At 36.4% G+C, this 19,037-nt stretch overlaps 1 protein-coding gene and 1 pseudogene across 4 annotated transcripts in view; both read left to right on the top strand.

The window, feature by feature from the left end:
* Positions 1-19,037, top strand: part of RNF13 (ring finger protein 13) — a 165,891-nt gene that overhangs the window by 6,580 nt on the left and 140,274 nt on the right. The window contains exon 1 of one of the 4 annotated variants that reach the window (XM_043595142.1): positions 15,070-15,146. The exons of the other annotated variants lie outside the window; for them this stretch is intronic. The gene's annotated coding sequence lies outside the window, so the exon portion shown is untranslated. Of the gene's footprint in view, positions 1-15,069; positions 15,147-19,037 lie in introns of those variants that run through there. 4 annotated transcript variants of the gene reach the window in all.
* On the top strand, positions 16,375-18,987 carry LOC122491862 (annotated as a pseudogene).

Here is a 19,037-nt window from a genome sequence, read left to right as displayed (position 1 = left end):
GTGTCTACCGATTTCCTCGTCTTCCCAGTGGGATGACTTTGATGTATTTATACTCAGCAAATGTAGGTATTCATTAAACATCCACGATAGGGAGAAGGAATTATGTTAAAGGGAACAAATCTTAAAGATAAAGGAATCAGTTAAATGTAGTAAGTATTAAGGATCCAAGTACTCATTAGATTGATGATTGGGAAAAAATGAAGGATGTTGTAAATTGCATTGCCTACTTGTCTATGAGGTTGAAATGGAAATAAAGTTATATTGGAGCTGAAAGCATCAACATTAAGGGAATCTGGGTGGACCCAACTTGCCCACTAATTAGTTGAGTGACTATATAACTGCACCTCTCAGTTCATTTCCTCATTTATAAAATGATGTTGGAACTTTTTTAGTCAAAGAATTTCTACTTTTAAGACTTAAAAAATGTCGATTGTAGTAATGTTTCATTTTACTAATGCAGATAAAAGAGCTTCCATTGGATGGTAGTCAGACTAAATTTATACTCTGAATTCATGAGGTAGATATTTAAAAAACATGTCTACAAAATTAATGTTATCTATTTGATGTTAGTTACTAATAAGGCTGCATTATAATTTAAAAAAATGAAGCCAAACAAAACCTAATGTATAGTTTCCCTTTTTGCCATTATGTAGGAAAAAGAAGCCATAGTATTAAAAATTTTTTTTTTAATGTTTATTTATTTTTGAGAGAGAGAGAGAGAGACAGAGCATGAGTGGGGGAGGGGCAGAGAGAGAGGGAGACCCAGAATCTGAAGCAGACTCCAGGCTCTGAGCTATCAGCACAGAGTGCGACGTGGGGCTAAACTCACAAACCTTGAGATCATGATCTGAGCCGAAGTCAGACGCTTAACTAACTGAGCCACTCAGATGCCCCAGAAGCCATAGTATTTTAGAACTACACTCCCCAACTCCTCTGGAATGGTCACAAACCATAGTATTTTAGACTCTAATAATGGATCTTAATAGTTATCCGTATTTCCGTACTTCAATTTTCTAACAGCCTTTGATTTTGTGCCAGGTGCTGAGTATACAAATGAGAAAAGGCTATAATCTCTAACTTCAAGGAGTTTAAAGAATAATGGGAGTCATGAACAATTTAGTTTTGCTACATTGTGGTGGCATAGAGAAGGCACATTACATAATGAGAGGCTGTGAGAAGAGAAAGTTCATCTGGTTAGAGAAGAAAGCCTGAGGAAGAGTGAACGGCAAGGGACAAAGCTGGAGACGTTATGGAAAACTTTCTCTGCTAAGCTACAGTTTAGTTTTGAACTTTATTCTGAAAGTTGTTTAACCTGTTAACAAATTTTATGCAGGAAGTAATATGATTAGGCATTTGTATATCTACCTTTACATTCCTCTTAAGAGAATTGTACACAAGAAAGATATGTTATTTCAATGATATAGCCCTGCTTGAGGAAATCAGTCTTAACTCTGAGGACAAATGTTAATTTTGTGGTTTTAGGATATCAGAACTATGAAATATTTGAACATTAAGACATTTAAATGTTCATAACCACATTAATATAAGTTGAAGAGACAACTGAAATTTTGGGGTAGTCTACTTATTGAAGTAAGAGAACTGGTCAGTTATAAGAATTTGATTTAGAATCCGCTCTAAAGGGCTAGAAACTTGTTGAAGTTTGAATGAATATGGCTCTAGTTCAGGCTCAGTTTCTAATAATTGAGATATTCAGTTAAACTTTTATAGAGGAAATGAATTTCTAGGGAGAAATACCACAAGCTGGATGAATATTTCTAAATCAAGTCATGAGAGAGAGAGTGGGAATTGAACTCTTACTTTGCTTAGATGTAAAATACCTCATTGAATGTTGAAGAGTACTTTATCTGCCTAGTTACTGTGCTTGAATTTACATGTTCAACTTTCAAAAAAGAACTGTGCTTGTAATTTACACATTTGTCCAACATTTATTATAAACATTAATTAAAATTTTTTTGAGGTGGAATTCATATATCCTAAAACTAACCATTTTAAAGTGCACGATTGAGTGGCATTTCATACAGTTACATTGTTGTGCAACTACCACTTCTGTCTAGTTCCATAACATTTTTATCACTCCAAAATGAAACCCTATACCCATTAAGCAGTTACTCCCCATTTACTGCTGCCCCAAACCCCTGGCAGCCACAAATATGCTTTCTGTTTCGCTAGGTTTAATAGATATCTCCTATTTATTATGGAAGTCTCCTAGAAATGGAATCATATAACGTGTGACCTTTGTGTCTGGGCCTTTCACTTAGCATACTGTTTTCAAGGTTCTGCCTTGTTACAGCAACACCGGTGTGGGTGTCGCTACTTCTTTCCTTTTTACAGCTAAGTAATTGTTGTATGTATATACCACACTTTAAAAAAAATTTTTTTTTTTAAATCATTTACTTCTCAGGGAGAGAAACAGACACAGACCTTGAGCAGGGAAGGGGCAGAGACAGACGGAGACACAGAATTCAAAGCAGGCTCCGGCTCTGAGCTGTGAGCACAAGGCCTGATGCGGGGCTGGAACTCACAAGCCCTGAGATCATGACCTGAGCTGAAGTCAGATGCTTAACCGACTGAGCCACCCAGGTGCCCCTGTAGATACCACACTTTATCCATTCATCTGTTGATGGACACTTGAGTTCTTTCTACCCTTTGGCTATTGTGAGTATTGTTGCTGGCAACATTCATATATAAGGATTTGTTTTGAGTACCAGTTTTCATTTCTTTTGGGTATATGCCAGGAGTGGAATTGTTGGGTCATATGGTAGTCCTATGTTTAGCTTTTTGAGGACTCACCAAACTGTTTTCACAGTGGCTGAACTATTTTACAACTCACTGGTAATGTATGAGGGTTCCAGTTTTTACATTGCCACAACATTTGTTCTTTTCCATTTATAAATTAATATTGTTGCCATCCTTGTGGGTATGAAGTGGTATCTTGCTATAGCTTAAAAAATAATTTTTTTTTAACATTTATTTATTTTTGAGAGACAGACTGTGAGCAGGGGAGGGGCAGAGAGAGAGGGAGACACAGAATCTGAAGCAGGCTCCAGTCTCTGAACCGTCAGTATAGAGCCCGATGTGGGGCTCAAACTCAAAAACCGTGAGATCATGATCTGAGCCCAAGTCAGACGCTTAACTGACAGCCACCTAGGAGCCCCTCACTATGGTTTTGATTTGCATTTCCCTAATGGCGAATAACGTTGAACATCTTTTCATGTGCGTGTTGGCCCTTTGTATATCTTTGGGGAAATGTCTATTCAAGTTCTTTACCCATATTTTAACTGGGATGTTTGTCTTTTTATTATTGAGTTGTAAATGTTTTTATATATCCTGGATTCTAGACCCCTAGAAGATATGATTTACAAGTATTCTCCCATTCTGTGGGTTGTCTTTTCACTTCCTGATAATGTCCTTTGATGCATAAAAGTTTTTACTTTTGATGAAGCCCAATTTTTTTTCTTGCTGTTGGCTCTTGATGTGCTAGCAAAGATTGCATTGCTGAATCTGAGGTCATGAAGACTTGCTCCTATGTTTTCTTATAAGAGCTTTATCATTTTAGTTCATATTTCATGGGTCACTGAACCATTTTGAGTTAATTTTCACATATTATATGTTGAGTTTGGTGTACAGTTGAAGGGACTATTGTTTTCCCTTTGAATGGTCATGGCACCTCTGTCAAAAACCAATTGGGCATAGATGTATGGGTTTGTTTTGGGGCCTTAATTCCATTGGTTGACATGTCTATCCTCAGGCCCATTCCACACCGTTTTGGTTACTGTAGCTTTACAGTAAGATTTTGAAATCAGGAAGTATGAGTCCTTTAGCGTTGTTCTCTTTTTCCCAGAATTATATTGACTACTGGGGACTTGTAATTCTGTTAGAATTGGAGGAATGACTTCCATTCCTGAATAAAAGGATATTGGAATTTTGACACGGAATGGATTGAATCTGTGGATTTTTTTTTTTAAAGTTTAGTTATTTTGAAAGGGAGAGAGTGCAGGGGGAGGAGGGGCAGAGTGAGAGGGAGAGAGAGAATCCCAAACTGGCTGCACACTGTCAGTGCAGAGCCCAACGTGGGACTCGACCCTACACACTGAGATCTTGACCTGAGCTGAAACCAAGAGTCAGATGCTTAACTGACTGAGCCACCCAGGCGCCCCTGAATCTGCGGATTTCTTTTGGTAGTATCGCCATCTTAACAACATTAAGTCTTCTAATACATGGGGTATCTTTCCATTATTTAGGCCTTTGATTTTGTTCAGCCATGTTTTATAGTTTTTAGTGTACAAGTCTTTTACCTCCTTGATTAAATTTACTCCTGGGTATTTTATTCCTCTGGATACCTTTTATAAATAGAATTATTTCTTAATTTCATTTTTTAATTATTCATTGCTGCTGTGTGGAGACATGACTGATTTTTGTAACATTTATTGGTTTTAATAGTCCTTTACTTTTTTCCCAAATGAATAGGATCATATAGATAAATATGAAGTTGGAAAGTGGAACACTAAATAATTTTTATTTTTATGATGTGAGATTATCCTAAATATGAAGTTTGAGGTGTCCTTCCAGCATAATGTTAAGTGATCTTCTGATTATACTAGTGAATTCCAGATTTTTTGTAGTTGGTAAATTTTCAGTCATCTGCACTAATATTTACACAAACCTCAAATAATTTATTTTGAACTTCGGAAGGCATGATTAATATAAAACAATGTATGATTTTTTTATTTTGAAGTAATCACAAAGTTCCAGAAAAGTTGTAAGAACAGTATAGCGACCTTTTTTTTTTGTCTTCCTCAGTCATTTGGGAGTAAGTTGTTGACCTGATGCTCTAAATATTTAATGTAAAATTCCTACAAACAAGGATATTCTCCTTGGAGAAAGGGCTTAGTTTTAGGGCTGAGGCAGGAAAACTACAAGATGAGACTTGAAAATCTTGTCAGACAACAAAGAGGGGCTCAAGAATGATGGAGACATATAAAAAAGACACAAGCCTGGGGAGCCTGGGTGGCTCAGTCGGTTGAGCATCTCACTTCAGCTCATGTCACGATCTCATGGTCGTGAGTTCGAGCCCCACATTAGGCTTGCTACTGTCAGCTCTGAGCTTGCTTCGGATCCTCTGTCCCTTCTTCCCCTCCCTCGCTCAGTCTCTCTCTTTCTCTCTCTCTGTCTCAAAAATGAATAAACATTTAAAAAAAAGACACAAGCTGTTTGAGCCAAGTCGGAACAATTAAGCATCAAAAAATAATTACTATGGCAGATTATAACCCATTGAATGAAATCAGTATAATCCCATACTGATCTAAATGAATAAGTTGAAAATTTGATGAGAAATGGGATAATTACTGTGGTAGAACGTAGACCCCAAAGATGTCCACATCCTAACACCTGGAACCTGTGAATATGTTACCTCATGTGATAAAAGGAACTTTGCAGATATGGTAAGAAATTTGGGGTAGGAAGATTATCCTATATTCTCCAGGCAGGGTCTTTAGAAGAAGGAAGCAGAAGAGGAGTTTAGAATAATGTGATGTGAAAGGTATCTGCCAATGTTGGTTTTGGAGGTGGATAAAGGGGCCTACCAGCCAAGGAATATGGGCAGCTTCTAGAAACTTATAAACATAATAATCAATTGTTGTGTAATTGTAAATACTTATTATTTTAAACATACATGGATAATAGCCTAGAATAGAATATGAAATTTGTGTGGCTTTTAAAAATAAATGCTACTTCAATGAGACTGTGGGTGCTCTTTCAGAACTGGAAAGAGAGTCTGTGCCTTAATAACAGGCTAATGACCATATATTCATTTTCCTCTTTTTCCTATTGTTAAATGAGAGAAGCACTGCCTTATTTAAATACTGTCATGAATAGAAAGATAACCATGTCAATTATCAATTTGTTATCTTTCTACTCCAAACTCACCTGCTCCATGATAAAGGACCAGACTCTAAGAAGTTCTTTACAAAGAGCATGATATTAAGCTTTATTGGGTCCTAGAGGGGACAGGATGCTGGAGGAGACAGGGTCCTAGAGGGAATTTACTAGAGAAAGGGTTTTTTCCTTCCTAGTTCCTGTGACTTGTGTTTTCCTTTTCCTGTTCTTGCTGCGTGGTCTGTCGGCAGTACATATGGTTGAGGACATCTGGTGATGGTCTGCCTCAGCCATGTGCCCCAAATACAGAAGAAAAAATCAGGAAAAACTAAAATCATAGTTTAATAATTTTCTTAAAAAAATTAAAAACTGCTTTATTGACTTATAATTGCATACTATAAACTGTATATATTTAAAGTATAGAATCCTTCTCTCTCGCTCCTTGCCATCCCTTACTACATCTTAGTTTACTAATTACTTCTGTTAAACATTCTGTATTTAATTTACTTTATAGTTTCTGTCTCCTAATTGAATTTCTGCTAATACAGACTTAATCCCTGGAGTGGTTCCAGGAGACAGACCTAAAAATTTGAAGTTTTGGTATTGGTTTGGTCATGTCTTTGGGTGTGAGCACAGTGCTGAGCTCTTTGCCAGTGGAAGTGGGGTGCTGGTAATCTATGGCATCACAGTTGATATCATCTGTGGTTCATCGTGACTTATTGCCAACTGATGCACATTCCTCAGAGCCCAAATAGCTGCTACAGTTGACCTTTATGGCAACTAACTATAAGAACTGTAGTGTGGGAAGGAACCTTTTGAGTATTATGCAGTGCTTACAGAGAGAAAACGACAGCTGGATTTCTTAACTCTCAGCTCAAGATCCGCCTTTTTTTTTTTTTTTACACTTCTTTTGATTGCACACTTCAGATCTTTAAATTGTGAATAGACTTGTGAATTATAAGACCTTATTGCTTGCTCATAAATTTTTTTTTTTTTTTGCATAAAAGTAATGCACACTTAGAAAACTTGAAGTGTAATGGATTTCTGTTAAGATTTCTGTGCATTTTGGGGCGCCTGGGTGGCGCAGTCGGTTAAGCGTCCGACTTCAGCCAGGTCACGATCTCGCGGTCCGTGAGTTCGAGCCCCGCGTCAGGCTCTGGGCTGATGGCTCAGAGCCTGGAGCCTGTTTCCGATTCTGTGTCTCCCTCTCTCTCTGCCCCTCCCCCGTTCATGCTCTGTCTCTCTCTGTCCCAAAAATAAATAAAAAACGTTGAAAAAAAAATTTTTAAAAAAGATTTCTGTGCATTTTCTTCTAGATTTTTGTTTGGTATACAATATATAAATAGGCTTTACAAAAGTTTTAAAACATGCAGGTAATATGTAAAGAAAATAAAAACAGTATTGTTTCTATGGGGAGAAAAGTTGAAATGATTACATACAAAACATTGGGAATAGTTTGTATGAAGCCCTGAGTTTGGAAAGAATTGATGTTTTGCTATTTGCTAACCTTTTGAAATTAAAAATGTGTTCATTTTGTTTCATTTGCTGGAAAAATAAAATTGTAAAGCATTTTCATGGAATCTAAAAAAATTTTGCTTTGGTTGATAGCAATAGTTAAAAATCTTAGGTGAGGCTTGCTTTCAGTTTGGATCAACCTTCGGTTTTTTTGCAAAGAACTACTAGGTATCTTATTTTTGCTTAAAAAGTTAAGCCTTGTTGTTTTTTCTGTTCTAACACTTTTGCTCATGACAACCTCCTAAACCATTTCTTAAATTCCCATACAGCATAGTTTTTTGGGTTTTTTTTTTAACTACAGTATATTAGTAGTTCCCAGTTGTTAAAACTCTTGGAAGTCATGATGCTTTTTAAGGAACACTATGAAGTTATTGATATAATCAATTTTTGTATGAATTGAGAACACTATTTTGGAGGAAACATAGTACCACATGTATCCAATATACATACATGACCATTAGCACATTTATTAAAAAACCTATTTTATGAAATGTGATTTGGCTATTATAAATTTTACACTAAAGTCATTAACTAGCTGTTCACATGTATTTTCTGTTAATGCTTGCTTTTGATGCTTAGTGTAGTATAAGATACATTTATGGAGAAAACCAAATTGAAATTACTATCCTTTAAATCTTTTGGCAAACTAGGAAGAGATTACCATTATTTTAGCAGTGGAGTATTTTGGTCCATTTTTGGAATGCTAGTGATGCTCAGGAATGTCTCTTGGGAATCAGTAGAATAAGAGCTTACTCAGAGGCTTTCCTATGGAGCTGATTAGCTGTTTCATGAGTGTTATTTGGCACTAAACTAGTTGATGTCAGGATGTGAGTTATCTTCAGAATTAAACATTGTTTGGAAAGGAATTTCCTGAAAGTAATATTGGTCCTAAACATTCATTAAATGCAGCCCCATTTGTAAAATGAAGTTTTAGTCTGTATTTTTGTGTAGATGAGTTGTATGGTATTGTCATAGATTTAAAGTGAGCTTAGGATTTACTGTGATGCTTGGGGAAGTTTTAAAATTTTGCAAATACCAGACCAGCATTAGATGAGTAACTGGCATCTGTGCTCTTCAGCTGTACAGATAATTATGTGTGGCAGCCAGGGTGCTCAAGTTCTCCAAAACAAGGCCAAGGGAAAATTAACAAAATCAAGAGTTGGTTCTTTGAAAAGATCAACAGAATTAATAAACCTTTCGATAGCTTTAAGGAAAAAAAAGGGAGGCTCCACTAAAATCAAACCTGAAAGAGGGACATATTACTGCCAATTTTACAGAAATAAAAAGAAGTATGAAAGAGTACTGTGAATAATTGTAGAACAAGAAATTGGATTACCTAGTTGAAATGGAACAGACAACTTACCAAGACTAGGTCATGAAGAAATAGAATATCTGTAAAGATTTTATGACTAGTAAGGAGGTTGAATCAATAATCAAAAACCTCCCTAGCAAGAAAAGCTCAGGACCAGATAGCTTCCCTGGTGAAGTCTACCAAATATCTTAAAAAAGAATTATACCAGTCCTTAAGCTCTTCCAAAAAGTTGAAGAGGAGGGAATACTTCCTAGCTCATTATGTAAGACCAGCATTATTCTGATATGAAAGCCAGACACTGATAGATACTATAAGAAAACTACAGACCAGTATTTCTTATGAGTATTAATGCAAAATCCTCAACAAAGTACTAGCAAACCAAATTCAACAACACCATGATCAAGTGCATTCCTAGAATTCAGGAATGGTTCAGCATATGAAAAATAATCAGTAATACATCATACTAACAGTGTAAAGAAAAAAACACATGGCCGTCTTAATGGAGAAAAAAGCATTTGATAAAAATCATGATAAAAAGCATTGAATAAGAAGGGAATTACTTCAACATAGTAAAGGTTGTATATGAAGATCCCACACTTAATATCATATGCAGTGGTAAAAGACTGAAAATGGAAGTTCTTCCTTTAAGATCAGGAATAAGACCAGGATGCCTGCTTTTACCACTTCTAGTCCTTATTAGAGTGCTGGAAGTCCTAGCCCGAGCAATCAGGCAAGAAAGAGAAATAAAAGGCAACCAAATTAGGAAGAAGTGAAATTATCTCTGTTTACAGATAACATGATTTTACATGTATAAAACCATAAAGGTTCCACAAAAAAAACCTTATTAGAACTAACAAATTCAGCAAAGTTGAAGGATATATAATCAATATGCAAAAATCAGTGAACTATCACAAAAGGAAATTAATGAAACAATTCCATTTACAATAGCGTCAGAAAGAATAAAATACTGAGGAATAAACTTACCAAGATTGCAAAAGACTTATATGTTGAAAACTACAAAACATTGCTGAGAGAAATTAGACATAAATAGATGGATAGACATCCCATGTTCATGGATTGACAGACTTAGTATTATTAAGATGTCAGTACTATTCAAAGTGATCTGTGGATTTAGTGCAATCCCTATTAGAATACCAATGGATTTTTTTATTTTATTTTATTTTTTACTGAAGTAGAAAAAAAAACATGTCCTAAAATTCATATGGAATCTCAAGGGAACTCAACTAGTCAATATTGACAAAAAACAAAGTTGGAAGTCTCATACTTTCTGATTTCAAAATCTACTACAAAGCTACAGTGATTAAAGCAGTATGGTTCTGGCATAAGGACAAACATACAGACCACTGGAATATGATAGCCTAGAAATAAATCCTTACATATATAGTTAAGTGAATTTTGACAAGGGTGTCAAGACCTTTGAGTGGAGGAGGGGGACAGTCCTTTCAACAAATAGTATTGGGAAAACTGGATATCCTCCTGCAAAAGAATACAGTTGGACCCATCTTATATACAAAAACAACTCAAAATGATCAAAAACATAAATGTAGAACTAATACGTAAAACTCTTAGATGAAAGCATAGGGGAGAAACTTCATGACATTGGATTTGGCAGTGATATCTTGGATATAACATTGAAAGCACAGGCAACAAAAGAAAAAATAGGTGAGTTGGACTTGTGCACTGAAGGACACTGTACAGAGTGAAAAGAAAACCCATGGAATGGGAGAAAACAGTTTTCAACCATATATCTGATAAGGGAAATAAATACAGACTATATAAAGAACTTTTTTTTTTTTAATTTTTTTTTTTTTCAACGTTTATTTATTTTTGGGACAGAGAGAGACAGAGCATGAACGGGGGAGGGGCAGAGAGAGAGGGAGACACAGAATCGGAAACAGGCTCCAGGCTCCGAGCCATCAGCCCAGAGCCTGACGCGGGGCTCGAACTCACGGACCGCAAGATCGTGACCTGGCTGAAGTCGGACGCTTAACCGACTGCGCCACCCAGGCGCCCCTATAAAGAACTTTTATAACTCAACAACAACATCCACACCCAGATTAAAAATGGGCAAAGGACTTAAATAATTATTCCTTCCAGGAGACACACAAATAGCTAATAAGCATATGAAAAGATGCTCAACATGACTAATAATTAGGGAAATAAAAATCAAAACCAAATGAGATATCACTTTACACCCAGTAGGATGACTATTGTCAAGCAGACAAAATAGTAAATGTTGGTGAGGATGCAAAGAAATTGGAACCCTGTGCATTGCAAGTAGGAATGTAAAATGGTGCAGCTGATGTGGAAAACGATACAGCAGTTCCTCAAAAAATTAAACAGAATTACCATAATGACTCAGCAATTCCACTTCTGGGCATATACCCCAAATGAGTGAAAGCAGGGACTCAGTTTTTTGTACACCCAGTTCGTAGCAGCTTTATTCACAATAGCCAAAAGATGGAAACAACCAAAGTGTCATCAGTAGATGAATGGATACACAAAATGTGGCATATACATATAATGGGATATTATTTAGCCTTTAAAAAGGAAATTCTGACATATGCTACAACATGGATAAATCTTGACGACATTATGCTAAGTGAAATAAGCCAGATAAAAATGGACAAAAAGTGATTTTGCTTATATCAGGTATGTGGGATAGTCAAATTTATAGAGGCAGAATGTAAAATTGTTGCTGGGGATAGCAGGAGTGGGGAATGGGAAATTCATGTTTAATGGTTACAGAGTTTCAGTTTGGGGAGATGAAAAGTTCTGGAAATGAATGGTGATGTTGGTTATACAACAGTGTAAATGTAGTTACCGTTCCTGAACTTAACACTGAACAAAATTTACCATTTTAAACAATTTTATGTATATTATATCAACATTTAAAAATAAGGCTGAAGGCCTTCTAAGAAGATCCTTGAAGAGTTAAAATGATTTATTCGGTACATTAAAAAAACTTTTCTGTGTTTGACAATTTGTATAATAAACAGAGAAATAGTATAATGAATCTCAATATAATCTTCACCTAGATTTAACATTCACTAGTCTTCTGGTTTAATTTTTTTGACTTGTGTATTTTAAAGTAAATTACAGGTATCATGACATTTCGTTCCTAAGTATTTCACTATGCATCTCCAAAAATAAGGACTTTCTCATTTGACCACAATACTCCAATCATACTCAAGAAAATGAACAGTTACTTAAAAAAAAAAAAAATGTATCTAATATCTAGAGCACATTCACATTGCCCCTCTTGTTCCTTAACTGTATTTTTATCATTGGTTTGCTCGAAACTTTTGCTTTTGGATTTAATGTTTCATATTTCATGCTGTTTTCCCATTTCATCTCACTACACTATTTTGTTTATTCCATTTAATTTTACAGGAATTGGTGCAGTGCTCTCAGATAACACCCACCTTGTCTTAGAGCTTTTTTTTTTTTTTTTTTCTGTTCTATGTATTTCCTGTAAGCTTGAAGTTAGCTCTGAAGTCTTGTTAGAATTGGGTTAAAATAGTTTTGACAAGAATACATTTTAGGCGACATAAACTGAACAGAAAGTAGAATGAGAATTTGCCAGTTGGAAAACTTTAGACAGTCAGGAAGCTAATTTCAGGTAAAATGTCTGTTAATAATGGGTGAAGTTCTGTCAAGTAGTAGGCACAGTTCGATATGATCAGAGATTGTGAGGATGGCTATACCTCTAAGAAACCTGCTTGGTAGTTTTCAAGGATTTTTTTTGCATTTTCTCTACTAAATACTTCCTTTGAAGAAATGTAGACTTCTGATTTTAGGAATACTTAGAGTGAATACTTAGAGTGAGTACTCCTATTTTTGTTAATTATGGAGAAAGACGGAAAGAGAAAGAGAGTGAAGAGAGAGAGAGAAGGTGGGATGGAGGAAAAGAGGTAGATATTTGTAACTAGCAAGATTTTGTTACCAAAAAACCCAAGTTCAGCTGCTCATTGCTTGGAAGGCCAGTACTCAAGAGATTGTTTTTGTTTGGAAAGTAGTATGATTGTGATGAACACCAAGTATCGTATATAAGTGGCGAATCATTAAATTCTACACCTGAAACTAATGTTTATGTTAATTAGTAATGTGTATATTAATTAGCTGGAATTTAAGTTAAAACTTGGCCCAAAAAAAAGAAAAAGAAAAAAGGAAAGGAATATGAGCTTTATTTAGGAGGAACGCCACCTGGGGAGAGGGTAGATTCTTGTCCAAAAACAAACTCCAAGGTTTGTGCCAGGCCCAAAGAGTTTTAAAGGAACATTAGGGCAGTTAATCAGTAAAAGGGGAGCATAGTGGTCTGTAGCAATTCTTAATTATGTGCAGACTCAGTGGTGTCAGCTTTCAGATGTTATCATTGCAGTGCTCAGAGGTTGTGTACTGAGGTGTGGCGGGGGAGGGGGGAGGTTGTACAACAGGGTTTGGTTCTGAGTCTTATTAGCAAACAATGCATGATCTGTAAAACCACAAAGAAAGGTTTAGTTAATCAGTCAGGTTAAAGGTGCTTGCTAAAATTTAGACCATTAGGTTGGCCAGAGGGGCTGAATTGGTGGCTTCAATTTTATTAGAAGGCTTTTCTGTGTGCTTTTTCAAAAACGTTCTAAAGAAACATCCTCTTTGGAGAAAGGGGAACCTCTTGCAACTGTTGGTGCGAATGCAAACTGGTGCAGACACTCTGGAGAACAGTATGGAGGTTCCTCAAAAAGTTAAAAATAGAACTAGACATTTACCCAAGCATATAAAAATACAGATTCAAAGAGGGTACATGCACCCTAATGTTTATAGCAGCATTATCAACAATAGCCAAACTATGGAGAGAACCCAAATGTCCATCGACTGATGAATGGATAAAGAAGATGTGGTATGGGGCGCCTGGGTGGCGCAGTCGGTTAAGCGTCCGACTTCAGCCAGGTCACGATCTCGCGGTCCGTGAGTTCGAGCCCCACGTCAGGCTCTGGGCTGATGGCTCAGAGCCTGGAGCCTGTTTCCGATTCTGTGTCTCCCTCTCTCTCTGCCCCTCCTCCATTCATGCTCTGTCTCTCTCTGTCCCAAAAATAAATAAACGTTGAAAAAAAAATTAAAAAAAAAAAGATGTGGTATATATATATATATATATATACACATACACAATGGAATATTACTCAGCCATCAAAAAGAAATGAAGTCTTGCCATTGGCAGCAATGTAGATGGAGCTACAGTATATTATGCTAAGCAAAAAAAGTCTGAGAAAAACAAATGCCATATGATTTCACTCATATATAGAATTTAAGAAACAAAACAGATGAACATATGGGAGTGGGGAAGAGAGAGGGAAACAAACCATAAGAGATCCTTAAATATAGAGAACAACTGAGGGTTGATGGAGGGAGGTGGGTGGACGATGGGCTTAAATGGATGATGGGTATTAAGGAGGGCATTTGTTATGATGAGCACTGGGTGTTATATGTAAGTGATGAATCACTGAATTCTACTCCTGAAACTAATATCCTGTATGTTAATGGACTAGAATTTAAATAAAATCATGAAAAAAGAATGTCCTCAATAGAATGCATTCTATTTGAGAGTGATAAGAGTCACAACAAATAATACTTTATTGAATTCTGTTATAGAGGCTGCAGTAATTGAATAAATTCGAAGATCGGAGACTGATGAGAATTGTAATGGGGAAGAAAGGTATAACACCCACTCTGCATGATGAGTCAGGGGTTCTGGTTGATAATAACACTCTACATGGGTGTAACCTGACATCAGGTTTCACTAGCTTTGTGGAAGGATACAGGCTGGGAACATGGCTTATCAGCATAAGATATATCTTAACTGAGAAGCCTTATGTTCATTCAGGTACAGCTTTTATACTCAACCAAGAGTATACTGAATTGTGACAGACAAGCGTATGTGGGTGGCTATCAGAGCAGCATAGGAGAGTCTCCTATAGGAAAGGAACCCCTTTTCGTAACAGTCCGTGAGTAGCTTCCAGGTTTCTTTAAGGGTCATACTTGATTTCAAGAGAGATTACCCCTTGGGGAACGTTTTTGTTTTTGTGACAAGCTTTTATAATTAACAGTCTTTCCACTTTTCATTCTTTTCATCAGTTAGGAAGTCATTTTTACAGTAAGTAATGTTGTCTAGTAATACAATTTGACTTAACCCAGTAGTTTAGGTGCTACAAGATAGTATTGAAGGATTTAAACTTATTAACCTTTCTCTCCAGAAGATTTCTTGGAGATTTTTGTGATTATTTTTGTGTGTGTGTGATTTTTTTTTTTTTGAAAATGTGTGTTAATAACTATGGATCTTTTTTTCACAGAAACTGCATATATTTAAACAAAAATTTGCATATAATATCATAGGATTCATCATTTTCTCCTGAATTTTCCTTTGAAGGTAGATGATTGTATTTTAATTTCTGGCTAACACATGATTGTTATAGATGATATATATATCACAAGATATAGAGCTGGTAACAGCAGAGTGCATTTTTTGAAATTGTGAGTTGATCAGAGCAAGGGGACCTGTTGGACTATGGGGAAATAAAAATGTTTAGTTGGACAGACTCTGAAAATTTTAGACTGTTTGCCACTTCTTCAACATTTACTTCTGTTGATTGCCTTCCTTCCTCCCACATTCACTTCAAAATTCTTTTCTTTCTTAACTTTTGTGAAATCAGTCTCTTTCTTTGTTTTCCCTTTCTCTTGACCCTTAAATTTATATACTCTTTAGAGTTTTCTTTAGCCCTCTTCTTGATTTTCACTTTTGCGTTAAAATCACTTTAGCTATCACATATTTGTTGATGATACTACATCTCTCTGTGCCTTGGGTAGAGCACCTGACTTCTATATATTGCATTCTGTTTACATGCCCACCAGAATATTTCACAAACAATGAAAAAAAAAAAAAAAACAGCCCCAATTGTGCTCACCTCCACTAACTGTAGTTCTCCTTTGGTATTTCCTGTTTTCTCTATTGGCAGCACCACCCAAAAACTCTCTTCCTCCTGTATTCCACTGCTGTTAAGTCCTTATATGCATTTTTGTATTTATTCCACAGAGTTGCCCTTTTAAGTCCTAAATAATTCTCCTTTTACAGATAAAGCACCTTAATCATTTTGTCTCAAAATCACACTGTTCGTATGTGTCAGTGCTGCAACATAAACCTACGTCTATCAAATACTGGATCTCCTATTTCTTACCACAAGTAGTATTCTTATAATACTACTACTCACTTCTGTGACTTTAATCTAAAAAAAATAAGAGTGTGCCTATGGAGTTTAACTACAAGAGTATTTATTGTAGAGTTTATAATAGTCAAAAAATTTTCTAACAGTAGAGATTCTGTTTGATCCATTAGAGTGCATTCCATTAAATCCATTATAGTGCATTCACATGGAATGTCATGTGGTCATTATATATTGTTTTAAACCAGTAGTTTTCATTTTGTATAAACAAAGTCATGTGTGGAAACCCAGTGTATGAAATACAATTAAAAAAAAATGCCCTCAGTTACCCTCAGGAAACCCAGTGTATGAAATGTCCTCAGGAAACCCAGTGTATGAAAATATAATTAAAAAAAAAATGTCCTCAGGTACCATGATGGCGGATGGGGGCCAGTCAGGTGCTCCTGGGCTCTGGCCTCACCATCTTGTCCCAGTTGCTCATGTAGGATATGAACCTCTTCCTCCAATAGTAGGATGAAATATTTTTGGTTGGCAAGTAAGTCAGCTTCCTGGTCTGTTTTGTTATGCTCAGCACATTGCAAAGATCCATGGAAGTGTAGGTTTTTCACAGGCTTAACTCCAAGACTATTCAGGAGTCCTTGGAACTGTGGTCCATGGTAAAATTTTACAGCGTTACCAGGAGTGTGACAAGGTTGACTATTTAGGCCCTGTAAATGTACAGAAAGAAGTCACACCCTCCTTCGGCCAATTTATCAAGGAGACGACTCGAAAGATGGTGGCTCATTCTGCTGCTACCCTCGTCACACCTTCCACACGATTAGTCTGGGATCTATGGAACAATTCATTGGCAGAAAATCCAAGTACTATGGACTTTGTGACTCCATAGTAACCATCTATTGCAAAGAGGGCATCCTAGGACTTTTGCAGGTCTTCTTCCTTGTCTCCTAGGTGATATCACTTATTTGTTACTCTGTAACTCACTGGCCTACCTCATCAATACCTATGCATTGGACAGTGCAGTTTCCACCAGGAGTGAAATGAAGAGTTATTCCCAAGCTGTCACAGGATTTTTTTGCCAGTATATTGACCTATCCCTCTGTGCTTGTCTTTAATCTTGTGGCTGTCAACAACTGTGCGCCAGCTGGTGGGTCCCCTTCCTACTCCCCAATATATACGTCTTGGATAGAGTGCTGGTAATGCTACAAAAAGACAGAAATATGAGCTGAGGAAATAGCTTGTTTTTTCCGGATGGTCCCCTGTAGGAAGACTTATTGTTGTGACCTGAGAATGTTAATTTGAAGATGTGGGGCAGGGACAGTGACATTTCTTTCTTTCTTTTTTTTTTTAAGGGACTTTTTTTTTTAATGTTTATTTTTTATTTTTGAGAGACAGAGAGAGACAGCATGAGCAGGAGAGGGGCAAAGAGAGAGGGAGACACAGAACATGAAGCAGGCTCCAGGCTCTGAACTGTCAGCACAGAGCCTGATGCCGGGCTTAAACTCACGAGCCGTGAGATCATGACCTGAGCCGAAGTTGGATGCTTAACCAACTGAGCCACCCAGGCCCCCCAACAGTGACATTTCTATAGTCCCAGATGCACGGAGTAATGGGAGAGAATGTTGATTTGTATACAGTGTGGCTGCTTTTTAAATAGTCATTTGATCTTGGAAAAAATGTTTGAAAAGTGTGGAAGCCCCAGAGGGTTTCCTGGACTGCTAGCTGCTTGGTTCTGCAGGGGATGCTATGGTACAGGGTTTGAAATTTTTAATTTTTTCAAGTACAGTTAACGAATTAGGAAAATATTCACAATATATGAAGTGAAAAGATTACAGTTAACAAAACAATGTGCACATATAGTATATTCCCAGTTTTGCTAAATATATATTTGAATGTACATATCACTAAAAGAATGGAAGTTTACACACCAAAATATGGATGCTAGTTATTCCTTAATTCGGTGATTATGAGTGATTTAAATTTTTTGCACATTTTCAACAGTCAATAAGGACTAGTTTTGTAAAGAGAGACAATAAAAACTCCAGAACGTGTTATTTTTCAAAACATAATAAAAGCAAAAAGAAGTGTAACCAAACCCACTGCCTGTTGTTAAATACACACGTACATGTTCCCCCTCCCCTCTGTCCCTGCTGTCTCATATCCAGAGTAAAAGAAGGAACAGTCCGGTGGCTATTGTGCCTTGAGCATTGGTTTGAAGTCCTTGAGTACCTGTGTTAGGCATAGGGTTAACCTTTTGAACATCAACTTGAATATCGGTGTTACTTTCAGTTCGCCTTTACAGTGTGGATTTATCTTTATTATTTATTTCTTTTTGCTTCTTTTGAGTATATTTTGTTCTTCTCTGAAGTTCTTGAGATGGAAGCTTAGATTATCAAAATGAATCCTTTCCTCTTTTACGAATGTATGCATTCAATGCTATAAATTTTCTCTCAGCACTGCTTCAGCTGTGTCCCACGAACTTTAATATGTTGTATTTTCATTTTCATTCAGTTCAATGCATTTTTTTACATTTTTCTTGAGACTTTTTCTTTAGTTCATGGATTATTTAGAATTGTGTTGTTTAGTTTCCAAATGTTTAAAGATATTTTTCGTAGGGTAAAGTCCAGAGAAAACTAGATATAAGCTTTTAAGAGTCCTTTATCGATGGAGTCACGCAGGATATACTTAATTCCTCAGCACTAAGTTATGACAACACATGTGAAATGCTCAGTACCCAGGGTTTATATTGGGCACTGTTCAGTGATTCAGTGCTCAGGGTTTCTATTGGGGACTGTGCTTGTAAGTACCCTCTACCTAGCATTCAAAATTTCAGATTATCAGAAAGAAAATGTGTTTTCAGCATAACCACATTATTTGCAGAGCTCAGACACAATGAGACATTCTTATCAGGGAATGATGGGAACCTTCCTGAAATAAGAAGGGCCGATTCTGCAAGCAGGTCTTTCTAATGATAGCAGCCTCAGGCCTGCTATGTTAACTCTTTTCTGCACAAAGGTATATTATAACATGTATTTCCTAAGAAACTAATAGCAACAAATCTATCCTTTTTTTTTTTTTTTTTTTTTTTTTTGAGAGAGAGCGAG

This window comes from Prionailurus bengalensis, chromosome C2 (genome assembly GCF_016509475.1).
Source record: "Prionailurus bengalensis isolate Pbe53 chromosome C2, Fcat_Pben_1.1_paternal_pri, whole genome shotgun sequence".
Classification (NCBI taxonomy): Eukaryota; Metazoa; Chordata; class Mammalia; order Carnivora; family Felidae; genus Prionailurus; species Prionailurus bengalensis.
The sequence above is the reverse complement of the archived record's forward strand: the minus strand, read 5'-3'. Positions and strand labels throughout refer to the sequence as shown.